Source organism: Crinia signifera, chromosome 19, assembly GCF_055691185.1.
Source record: "Crinia signifera chromosome 19, ASM5569118v1, whole genome shotgun sequence".
NCBI classification, from domain to species: Eukaryota; Metazoa; Chordata; class Amphibia; order Anura; family Myobatrachidae; genus Crinia; species Crinia signifera.
In genome coordinates, this window is record NC_139226.1 from 49,712,573 (window position 1) to 49,725,980 (window position 13,408).

The 13,408-nt window shown below is 44.3% G+C and overlaps 3 pseudogenes; 1 reads left to right on the forward strand and 2 right to left on the reverse strand.

Moving 5' to 3' along the window:
- Window positions 1-4,888: 4,888 nt before the first annotated feature.
- On the reverse strand, window positions 4,889-5,058 carry LOC146044488 (U4 spliceosomal RNA; annotated as a pseudogene).
- Window positions 5,059-7,771: 2,713 nt separating this feature from the next.
- Window positions 7,772-7,941, reverse strand: LOC146044489 (U4 spliceosomal RNA; annotated as a pseudogene).
- A 4,712-nt stretch (window positions 7,942-12,653) lies between these two features.
- Window positions 12,654-12,772, forward strand: LOC146044127 (5S ribosomal RNA; annotated as a pseudogene).
- The last annotated feature ends 636 nt before the right edge of the window (window positions 12,773-13,408 follow it).

Consider the following 13,408-nt stretch of genomic DNA (forward strand, 5'->3'; position numbering starts at 1 on the left):
AACACAGGTGATGCCATATACTGAGAGCATTAATGCAGAGAGCATTTCCTCCTTCCCGGGAACACTCATGTTGGGAGATGAGAACAATCCATAACTCTGAACTTCTTGATGGCCCAGTCCCACGCTCCCAAAAAGGGGTCTGACATACATAAAAGGGTGCCGTGACTTCATGGCAATGCAGCGTTCTGTAGCTGCTGGCATGTCCCTAGCCACCTCTGTCGCCATTCATAGATGTTGTGCAGATGTGCACCGCATCTATTCACCACTGCGGCTCGCACTGGCTTTCCCTAGATCGCGGGGCTAGTCATGCTCAGAGCATCGCGTTGTGCATCACAGGTGCACCACAATGTGTGCTGAGCGATCGTGCTGAAGCACGTCGTTCACCAAATGTGCCGGGTCGCCCTGTGTGTACTGGGCTTTACATTTATTCAGCGATTTACGCAATAACACTGTGGGGGTTATTCTAGTTCACTCTTTCTGACAAAATGCTTCTTAGATGGACAAAACCATGTGCACCGCAGGTGGGGCAGATGTTACTTGTGCAGAGAGAATTAGATTTGGGTGGGGTTTTACTTAAAAGTGAGATCTATATTGCAGTGTAAAAGTAAAGCAGCCAGTATTTACCCTGCACAGAAACAAAATAACTCACCCAAATCTAATTTTCTCTGCACATTTTACATCTGCCCCCCTGCAGTGCACATGGTTTTGTCCATCTAAGAAGGATTTTGTCAGAAAGAGTGAACTAGAATAAGGCCCTTTATGTAGTGATTCCTGCACATAACTCCCAACAAGTGATATATGGCCGTGGCTGCTGAAATCAGGACTTTGAGAGGTATTTATCAAAACTTGCCAAGAGATTAAATTGTAAGATAAAGTTCCAACCAATCAGCTCCTGTCATTTTATCAATCAAAGCCTATAAATGATAAAATTAGAAGCTTATTGGTTAGTACTTTATTTACTCTCACAATTGTATCTCTCTTTATACTTGGGGCAGTTGATAGGTATACATGGATAGGCTGATTTGCAAGTTTGATTTGTGGACAGGTTTGCAATTTTTGTCATTGTGAATACTCTGTAATGGAGCGCATGCACCTGTGGGTGACTCAAAATCATCACCTCTCAGTCTCCGCTTGCAAATGAATCATTGTAAATGACAGGACTTTCATAGGGCTGCTCCCACCCTATGGAATGGCCTTCCACGCACAATAAGACTAGCCTCCAAACCTTCAAGTGTTTCCTGAAAACTCAACTATTCAGGCAAGCCAATCATATTTAAGTACCACATGCATAACCCTCTGAGGCACTTATGTATTATATAGCTTCCCTTCTGGACTTGTAACTTGGTGGGACTGCTATGCTATTACTAGTGCCCGTCCTTGTGTTTCAGTCCTATGTCCCTATAGATTGTAAGCTTGCAGCAGGGTCCTCTTACCCAGGGTTGCCGACTTTATAATTCAGTTCCAGCAGCCAATTGGGGGGCGGGGCTTAAGTGTGATATCACCAAGCCCCGCCCCCATGACGACAAACTGCCAAATTCACGGATCTCCGTGGAGGGGGCGGAGCTAAAATGACGTGATTGTGTCATTTTAGCTCCGCCCCCTCCTCTGAGGCCCAAGGATTGCGGCATTTTAATGCCGCGATCCGGGGTGCAGGGGGGGTCCCAATTTTCGGGAGACTCCCGGCCATTCCGGGAGAGTCGGCACTCCAGCTCTTACCTCCAGTTCTGTCTGTTGTTGCCCAGCTAGTTTTATCACTGTCTACAATTGTAAAGCGCAACAAAATCTGCTGCGCTATATAAGAAACTGTAAATAACATTAAAATAATTAAAACGAGTAGCCATGTACCTACCTAGATGCGCTACCTGCTTGGGACAGCACTTTATGCGCTGATGTGACATTAAGAATTGGAGGGGTAAGCATACTGCAAGTTTATATGTGTATGTGTGTGTATATGTATACATATGTATACATATACTTCTGTGCATACACATATGTCACAGGTGCCCCCTGTGAGTGCGGTCGATACCACCATGTACCTGAGTATGACAACGGCAGGGAATGCAGCCCTTGTTAGTCGATGGTAGACACTGGAGGCAAGAGATAGGACACCCCGGGGCAGTGGCGTAGCTACATTTTGGGCACCCCCCGCCCATACCCACCCCCCGCCGCCCCGTCAAGCACCCCCCCCGGCCGCCCCGTCGCCTATGCTAACCCCCTCCCCCGCAGTCTTTTTTAAATTCAATAATTTTTATTGAAAGTTTTGCATTTTAACACAAACATATTCCGACATAAACAGAGTATACAGATATCGTATGGGAATAAACAATATCTTGGGTACAGACAGGAGGATATGTGCAGAAGTAGGAATTAAGCAGGATGGACTCCTTTAACCACTATAACTAGCACATTGCATCTCCGGAGGCGCCATTCCGGGCACGCATAACAGGAGATAATGAAGCACACCCATAGGGTAAAGATTTGTATGGTACTGCAGTCCCAAATAGGAGAAATATAATAGGAAATAAGTATCAGTCGGAAACTCTATCCTAAACTCAATAATTCTATTACATAAAATAAAATAAAATAGACCCTCCACTAAAACCCAGATCAATCCCCCCAAATAACCCACCTACCCTGTACAACCCAGCCCCAACTACCCAGAAAAGAAAAACCTCCCAAAGGACCCAAAACAACCCTCCACATAACCCCCCACCCTGTACTACCCGCCCCCAACTTAGGTGTACCTGGAGCCCTATAACCATGCTACCCCTAAGCCCTTACTACATTAACTCAACTAACTAAACCACCCCCCCCCCCCCCCCCCCCCTCTCCCCAGACAATCATAGGATATTGGCCGGATAACTGGTATGGGCATACCTAATACGCAAAGAAAATAGGATATGTAAATATTATATACTGGACATGCTAGTGTGGGAAAAAATATCATATGCCATAGAGACAGAGTCATATAAATGAAACTACTGTATACTACCATTTATAGATCTATAGAGAATATGAGAAACAAACAGTGTATTAGCCAGGATGGAAAGGCCCGAGTCGCAGTTTGGTGCACCATGTTAATCTAGACCATCTACAAACTCAGGAGGAGAAGCAATTTTAGAAGGATTCACGCCATCCTCAAACGGAGTATTAGGATAAGTTCCACAGTGGTGGTACGACCATATCCAGCCCAATGCAGAGTGTAACATATAATAGTGAGTCAGCCCTAAGCAAGTGACACCAAGCATAAAATAGCAGATCAGGGGCCTAAAGGAAGTTCCAAATACTAGAGCAGGGCCTTGCAGATCTGAGTCCCATATCAGCGGAGAGTCAAATGCCATGTAGCGTAGATTGTCACAGCGTGTAGACAGGGTGTCTTCAGGTTTGCTCGCCAAGGCATCTTCAGTGTAGAAACGAGAACTATTATCACACCGTGAAGGATCAAACGCCATGAGGTATACAGTGTCACAGCATGTAGTCGCGATTTCTTCAGGCTTGGCAGCAAGTGGATCGTCTGTATAGGAGCGAGAGATAATATCACCCCGTGGAGGATCATGAGCCATGAGGCATATGGTGTCACAGCCTGTAGTCAGAATGTATTCAGACTTGGTGTCATATTCAGCATCAGTGTAGGAGCGAGAGGTAGTGTCGCACTGTATATCAGACAGTCTGACCACAAGTCTATCCGCAAAGGATGTGATAGCCTGGAGGATACAATGCAGGGAAGCTTCCATCTCAGGCCACTGGGTATAAAAGCAGCAGAAAGACGCCACACACTCTCACCTCTTATAGCAGGGTTTGGCCGGATAGTGCTGGCTGGATATAGGTCCGGAAAGAATTGCTGTAGTATACACAGCCGTCCAGGTAGGTGGCCAGTTCAGAACAGAATGTTGCCACCCAGATCCGTCTCCCACAGAGGTATACAGCAGCGAAGTTAGCAAGAGTCACCGCTGAGTGCAAAGTGTTGAGCCCGGAGATGCAGCTTCAGCCGGGTGCAGGAGAGCTATATCCTCCCCCGCAGTCTTACCTATCGCGCTGCGCTGGTTCCGGCGGCTCCGTTCTTCTGCTGAGGACCACCACAAAATGGCCGCCCCCATACAGCAGACAGTTTCAGAGAACAGTGTGCTATATGGGGGCGACCATTTTGTGGTGGTCCTCATCAGAAGAACGGAGCCGCCGGGACCAGCGAGATACGTAAGTCTGCGGGGGATTGGGGGGGGGTAACTATAGCACCGCAGCCCCCGGCGCCCCCACATGCACAGCGCCCCCCCCCGCGGTGGCGGGGGCTGCGGTGCTATAGTTACGCCCCTGGCCCGGGAAAAACCCACCAAGAAAAGATGGCAACCACGGTTAGCAGCAATGAGTATTTATTAATGAAAGACATAGTGCAGTTGCTGCGATACCTTCAAAGACTTTATGCAAACATCACACGGGACATTTGGTACACCTATCCAGCTGCCTGTTTACTTTTACACTCTCCTCAGTCTGTGCCAACCAGCAGTGCTTTCAAAACCAGATTTCCCACTGGGACCACATACACCCTCTGGAGAGCGGGACCCTAGGAGGGCAATACCATCTTTGTGGAGGAACGCCACCTCTGTAATACTGCCGAACCAGGACCCCAGGTGCCACATGCCCCCCGGGCCGGTATGTAGTGGCTGGGCCTGGGCCGGCTGTGTGCATTGCCCTGCTGCCGCAGCCATCTCCGGGTCCTGCTGCCTCACATAGGCCTCCATGTATGGCGACGGCCTCTCCAAAAATGGCTGCCGCCATGGAGGAGTCAGACACTAGAGGTACTGCTGTACCTCTAGTGCAGTGTTTTTCAACCAGTGTGCCGTGGCACACTAGTGTGCCCTGAGCTGTTCTCAAGTGTGCCCCCAGATCTAGAGATGCCCAAACCAGTTTACAGTCACCATCAGTTCAAATGTTATTTACTGGTCTCTTCTTTTCATGTAAAAGGCCAAGGTATTTTATTTTTTTTAAATTTTTGTTTTCAATAAGCAATAATCACGCCTCGAATGAACCTCATTGGCTATGATACTGCCACTGCGCAAAGCTAATATATTGTAATGTAATGTATTTTATTTTTGTTACCTGTGGGGACCAGTGTGATTGTTTTAAATGTGGGGGCCAATAGGTTTGTTTTTTTCCTGTGGTGGCCAATGTGTTTTGCCTTGTGGGGAACTTAGGGTGTGCCTGGACAATTTTAAAGTCTTATTTAGTGTGCCGCAAGGTAAAAAGGTTGAAAATCACTGCTCTAGTGTCTGTCAGAGGATGACAGCGCGGCCAGCGCTACCCGGAAGTGCGGCTTCGGGTAGCGCTGGCGCGCTGTTTAAAAGTAACCCCTAGGCAACAAGCATTTACCCAGGGCTGCCGAGAGGGGGGCAGGTACAGTTTACCTGCGGAGGCCGCCGGCAGGAGCGCGGGTGGCCCTGCACCAGGTCTGCAGTACCATAAACAGTTCCTGCCAGGGGAAGCCTGATCATGGATGCTGCATGTAATGAGGGGGCCCTGGAGGAGCTCATGGAGGCTGAGCTCGAGCTGACCCTGCTAGAAAAAACTGCCTGTACTGTAAGTACATTGTTCTACCTATACTTTTACATATAGATCTTCTGGTGTGTATGTGTATGTATATATGTGTGTATATATATATATATATATATATATATATATATATATATATGGAGAACAATATAAAAAGATATTGGCGACCAATTATTGTGGATTTAGATAAAAAATATATAATATTAATAATATATAAATATATTTATTGGGATGACAATAAAAGGATATATCAATGGTACAAAGGACAAATATGCATATATGGACATATGATTTATACACTATAAGGTCAATAATACAGGCATAAAAGTATATATAATAAAATGTATAGTAGTGGGAAGAATTATATATAAAAAAGACACATATATCTAAAAATATAAAAAAAGAGAAAATATAAAAAAAGGGGTTTATATATAAAAGAATCCTTAACGTATGAGGTAGTAGGAGGTAGGTAGCCCAACGTGTTTCGTCGATGTGACTTCTTCAAGGGGTGGAGGGCAAATGAAGTCAGACCTGTATTTATACCTGTATGCATGCCAGGGTGATCTGTGACATCACTTCCTGCTACTTATTCATTTAAAAAGGCTATACAGGTAAGAACACAGACAAGGGACTGAACATATATTAGTATGGTGAGCTGAGCATCAGGTGGGCAAGAACGCTGTATTTATAACATTTTTAAATGACTAGAAACATTTATAACAGATAAAGTCCGTGAATTGCGGCACTTCCGCCACGTTTCCGGCATCCTCATAGCGCTACTGCGCATGCCCGGCTTGTGAGTGTTCTGGATATGCGGTGACCTTCTCCGTTGGCCGCGCATGCTCCAGGTTACTGCAGAGCTCAGGGGGTTTCTCCTCATAGCTCTTGTGGATGTGTCCGCGATATTGTGTGCCGGCGGCCATTTTGTAGGAGATTTTTTTTCAGTGAACTCTGTGTGAATTACGTCTTGTGGCCATCTCATTGAGGATTTTCATGCCGGAGGGATTCCAATTTGTATATTTTCATATTGGAATCCCTCCGGCATGAAAATCCTCAATGAGATGGCCACAAGACGTAATTCACACAGAGTTCACTTAAAAAAGAACTCTCCTACAAAATGGCCGCCGGCACACAATATCGCGGACACATCCACAAGAGCTATGAGGAGAAACCCCCTGAGCTCTGCAGTAACCTGGAGCATGCGCGGCCAACGGAGAAGGTCACCGCAAATCCAGAACACTCACAAGCCGGGCATGCGCAGTAGCGCTATGAGGATGCCGGAAACGTGGCGGAAGTGCCGCAATTCACGGACTTTATCTGTTATAAATGTTTGTAGTCATTTAAAAATGTTATAAATACAGCGTTCTTGCCCACCTGATGCTCAGCTCACCATACTAATATATGTTCAGTCCCTTGTCTGTGTTCTTACCTGTATAGCCTTTTTAATTGAATAAGTAGCAGGAAGTGATGTCACAGATCGCCCTGGCATGCATACAGGTATAAATACAGGTCTAACTTCATTTGCCCTCCACCCCTTGAAGAAGTCACATCGACGAAACGCGTTGGGCTACCTACCTCCTACTACCTCATAAGTTAAGGATTCTTTTATATATAAACCCCTTTTTTTATATTTTCTCTTTTTTTATATTTCCTCCGATTTTTAGATATATGTGTCTTTTTTTATATATAATTCCCCCCACTACTATTTATTAATGAAAGACATAGTGCAGTTGCTGCGATACCTTCAAAGACTTTATGCAAACATCACACGGGCCATTTGGTACACCCATCCAGCTGCCTGTTTACTTTTACACTCTCCTCAGTCTGTGCCAACCAGCAGTGCTTTCAAAACCAGATTTCCCACTGGGACCACATACACCCTCTGGAGAGCGGGACCCTAGGAGGGCAATACCATCTTTGTGGAGGAACGCCACCTCTGTAATACTGCCGAACCAGGACCCCAGGTGCCACATGCCCCCCGGGCCGGTATGTAGTGGCTGGGCCTGGGCCGGCTGTGTGCATTGCCCTGCTGCCGCAGCCATCTCCGGGTCCTGCTGCCTCACATAGGCCTCCATGTATGGCGACGGCCTCTCCAAAAATGCCCGCCGCCATGGAGGAGTCAGACACTAGAGGTACTGCTGTACCTCTAGTGCAGTGTTTTTCAACCAGTGTGCCGTGGCACACTAGTGTGCCCTGAGCTGTTCTCAAGTGTGCCCCCAGATCTAGAGATGCCCAAACCAGTTTACAGTCACCATCAGTTCAAATGTTATTTACTGGTCTCTTCTTTTCATGTAAAAGGCCAAGGTATTTTATTTTTTTTAAATTTTTGTTTTCAATAAGCAATAATCACGCCTCGAATGAACCTCATTGGCTATGATACTGCCACTGCGCAAAGCTAATATATTGTAATGTAATGTATTTTATTTTTGTTACCTGTGGGGACCAGTGTGATTGTTTTAAATGTGGGGGCCAATAGGTTTGTTTTTTTCCTGTGGTGGCCAATGTGTTTTGCCTTGTGGGGAACTTAGGGTGTGCCTGGACAATTTTAAAGTCTTATTTAGTGTGCCGCAAGGTAAAAAGGTTGAAAATCACTGCTCTAGTGTCTGTCAGAGGATGACAGCGCGGCCAGCGCTACCCGGAAGTGCGGCTTCGGGTAGCGCTGGCGCGCTGTTTAAAAGTAACCCCTAGGCAACAAGCATTTACCCAGGGCTGCCGAGAGGGGGGCAGGTACAGTTTACCTGCGGAGGCCGCCGGCAGGAGCGCGGGTGGCCCTGCACCAGGTCTGCAGTACCATAAACAGTTCCTGCCAGGGGAAGCCTGATCATGGATGCTGCATGTAATGAGGGGGCCCTGGAGGAGCTCATGGAGGCTGAGCTCGAGCTGACCCTGCTAGAAAAAACTGCCTGTACTGTAAGTACATTGTTCTACCTATACTTTTACATATAGATCTTCTGGTGTGTATGTGTATGTATGTATGTATATATGTGTGTATATATATATATATATATATATATATATATATATATATATATATATGGAGAACAATATAAAAAGATATTGGCGACCAATTATTGTGGATTTAGATAAAAATATATAATATTAATAATATATAAATATATTTATTGGGATGACAATAAAAGGATATATCAATGGTACAAAGGACAAATATGCATATATGGACATATGATTTATACACTATAAGGTCAATAATACAGGCATAAAAGTATATATAATAAAATGTATAGTAGTGGGAAGAATTATATATAAAAAAGACACATATATCTAAAAAATCGGAGGAAATATAAAAAAAGAGAAAATATAAAAAAAGGGGTTTATATATAAAAGAATCCTTAACTTATGAGGTAGTAGGAGGTAGGTAGCCCAACGCGTTTCGTCGATGTGACTTCTTCAAGGGGTGGAGGGCAAATGAAGTTAGACCTGTATTTATACCTGTATGCATGCCAGGGCGATCTGTGACATCACTTCCTGCTACTTATTCAATTAAAAAGGCTATACAGGCAGGGGCGGATCCAGGATAAAATGACAGGGGGGGCACCATGATAAAAGAGGGTTTAGGTGGGGGAGGGCCAGTGTTAGTGGTGCCAGTGTACATGCTAAGAGAGCGGCAGAGAGAGGGTGGGAATGGGATTAAAAATAGGCCCTGGTATTTAAAGTACGCAGGCCCACCATGGTGACAAAAGTGAAGGATGTAGTTCTGCGCGCGCCGAAGGCGCGCTCTGGAAAAGGGGGTCTGGCCACTCAACAGGGGGCATGTCCTTGAGTGTAGTGTACAACACCATATACAACTTCTACACATTATGCAACAAAATACTAGACCCCATTATACTTGCCCCTTACAAATGATGCCAAATGGAATGAGCCAAAATTCACATAATGCCACACGGATTGTGTCAAAATTCACATAATGCCACACGGATTGAGCCAAAATTTACATAATAACACATGGATTGAGCCAAAATTCACATAATGCCAAATGGATTGAGCCAAAATTCACATAATGCCACATGGATTGTGTCAAAATTCACATAATGCCACATGGATTGTGTCAAAATTCACATAATGCCACACGGATTGTGTCAAAATTCACATAATGCCACACGGATTGAGCCAAAATTCTCATAATGCCACACGGATTGAACCAAAATTCACATAATGCCACATGGATTGTGTCAAAATTCATATAATGCCACATGGATTGTGTCAAAATTCACATAATGCCACATGGATTGAGCCAAAATTCACATAATGCCAAATGGATTGAGCCAAAATTCACATAATGCCTCACGGATTGAGCCAAATTCATAAGATGCCATATGGATTGAGCCAAAATTCACATAATGCCACATGGATTGAGCCAAATTCATAAGATGCCATATGGATTGAGCCAAAATTCACATAATGCCACACGGATTGAGCCAAATTCATAAAATGCCATATGGATTGAGCCAAAATTCACATAATGCCACACGGATTGAGCCAAATTCATAAAATGCCATATGGATTGAGCCAAAATTCACATAATGCCACATGGATTGAGACAAAATTCACATAATGCCACACAGATTGAGCCAGAATTCACATAATGCCACACAGATTAAGACAAAATTCACAATACGCTTCATAAACAGGAACATTGTCCACCAAAGGCACGCATTAAACATTTACACCATAATGTCCATTACACGTTAAGTTACACGCTATTATGTCCATTATGTATTATACCAAACACCATAATGCCTATTAAAAATTATGCTACATAAGTGCTGCTTATCTACATGCTCATTGCCAAGGGTTCCATGCTTATTGCCAGAGGTTCCATGCTCGTTGCCATGTGGGATTACATGCTCATTGCCAACGGGGAATACATGCTCGTGGTAAATGGGGGACAGCTGCCGCCAGGCAGAAGTGATAGCCACTGACAGTGGCAGAGCCTGGCTGTATTCTGAGCACTGCAGGTCCCAGCTATTTGAAATAATACCCATTTCACACCAGAAAATGCATTCCCAGGTTGGCCCCTTTTACCCCACCTAGTACCTGCATTTTCTGGTTTGAGGGGGAGAGAAAACCACCCATCCCCCCATTTAACCAGTTATCTCATTTAACCAGCTATATCTTCGGAACTAACTGACCCATTTACATGAGACAAGTATCATATTGAAGAACATTTGAGTGGGCTTTGAATGATTTTGGTCCAGTAAAACTGGAACGTTTGGTTCCAGAGTAATCTGCCCTCAAAAACATGAACAGCCATGAAATTACATTTCAAAAATAAAAAAATCGATTTACACGCTATATCTCTGGAACCGATTGACCGATATGGACCATCCTGGTATCATATTGAAGGCCCAGCGATTTGGAATTGAATAACATCAATCACAAGCTCCTGTGATGCCAGGGGGGGACCTGGCAGCTGTCGGAACCGGGTGGGGGTCGGAATTGACGGGTCCCATATTATCCTATGGGGAAAAAATGTTACAGCTTTGCCAGGCGATATCTCCGGTTCCCAGGGGGCTAGAGACATGGGGCTGGGCTCGTTGGAAAGCTCTGGTCCTCATCTACAAAATAAATGACAGGGGGGGCACGTGCCCAGGTGCCCCCCCCCCCTGAATCCGCCACTGTATACAGGTAAGAACACAGACAAGGGACTGAACATATATTAGTGTGGTGAGCTGAGCATCAGGTGGGCAAGAACGCTGTATTTATAACATTTTTAAATGACTACAAACATTTATAACAGATAAAGTCCGTGAATTGCGGCACTTCCGCCACGTTTCCGGCATCCTCATAGCGCTACTGCGCATGCCCGGCTTGTGAGTGTTCTGTATATGCGGTGACCTTCTCCGTTGGCCGCGCATGCTCCAGGTTACTGCAGAGCTCAGGGGGTTTCTCCTCATAGCTCTTGTGGATGTGTCCGCGATATCGTGTGCCGGCGGCCATTTTGTAGGAGATTTTTTTTCAGTGAACTCTGTGTGAATTACGTCTTGTGGCCATCTCATTGAGGATTTTTATGCCGGAGGGATTCCAATATGAAAATATACAAAAAACAAAGTAACTAAATCTACTCAAGGCTGTATTTATTTGCATAGATGCCAGGGTGACTTATGATTATAGGATTTAAGTGATACAAAATAAATCAGAGTAAATAAGATAGTAATAAGATCTTAAGTTAAATGGTGATTCAAGTATGTACTATATTGCCAATTATTAATAGAAAATAGTGATGGTGAGTTAGAGTGATGCTAAAACATGTAATGCTTATATTTGTAAATAGGAATGATAATGCTATTAAAATGCTAATATCCACTGTGATATTATTGCAAAAATATCCATGTGTATGGTGTCACTTATGGATTAATCTTATAGTGAGTAAGTGGGTAAGTGCTACCACCGCACCCGGAAGTGATCTTCAGAAAGTCCAAGAATTTGAAAGACATTCTAGCACCAAGCTTACTCACAACAGAAAACACCCAACCGCACCCTGGTCTGAAATGTACTGGATCCTACAAATGTGGGAAATGTAATATTTGCAGATTCGTCCACCCTACCCGAAAGAAATTCACCAACCACAATGACACAAAAGAATACCACATTAAAGACTTTATGAACTGTAACACTTCATCTGTTATCTATCTTCTAGAGTGCCCCTGTCATCTGAAATATGTGGGCAAGACGAAAATATCCCTTAAACTAAGAATTCAGGAACACAGCCGAAACATAAAGAACAAAATCGACAGCCACGCTCTGTACAAACACTTTGAGAACCATCATAATGCTAACCCCGAGGGATTGACTTTTAAAGCCATCAAATGGGTTAAGCTAGGACCAAGAGGTGGCGATCTGGCGAAAAAACTGTCCCAGCGGGAAATGTATTGGATATTCGAATTAAACACCTTACATCCCTTGGGTTTTAATGACAACTATGAGATAGCGCCATTCTTATAAGGTCATTCTGGTTTTATCTTTCATCTTTTACTCTTTTTAAACAATTTTCATATGTTCCACCTGTAACTCACCCTTCACACCCAACTTATGTAGTATATTGTAAGGACCTAATAAAGTACTTAAACCTCCAGATGTTTGTTGCATTTGTCTACAGTCAAACCACACTTGTTACGCCCAATCTTGTCCGATCTTGGAAGCTAAACAGTGTTGGGCCAGGCCAGTACCAAGATGGGAGACCTCTTGGGAAAACCTGGTGCTGTAGCACCTAACAGGGAGTTTGTACCAGAGAATCCCAGAGGACTGGAAAACAGCGAATGTAGTCCCACTGCACAAAAGTGGAAGCAAGGAAGAGGTAAGCAACTATCGACCAGTGAGCCTTACATCAGTAGTAGGGAAATTGATGGAAACACTCTTAAAACAAAGAGTTGTAGAATATCTCAAAACCAGCAATTTACAGGATCCAAAACAGCATGGGTTTACTGGGGGAAGATCATGTCAAACAAATCTTATTGACTTTTTTGACTGGGTGACTAAAGTAATAGATCAAGGTGGGGCTGTAGATGTAGCTTATCTAGACTTTAGTAAAGCTTTTGACACTGTCCCACATCGCAGACTGTTAAATAAACTTGAAAGCTTGGGATTGGATTCTAAGATAGTTGAATGGATAAGAGCGTGGTTGCAGGACAGAAAACAGAGAGTTGTAGTAAACGGAGTACAGTCAAAGGAGGGAAAGGTTACAAGTGGAGTACCCCAGGGATCTGTACTTGGACCGGTGCTTTTTAATATCTTTATTGGTGATATTGCAAATGGAATTGAGGGTAAAATGTGCCTTTTTGCAGATGACACAAAGGTATGCAACAGGGTAGACACACCAGGAGGGGTAAAACAAATGATTGAGGAT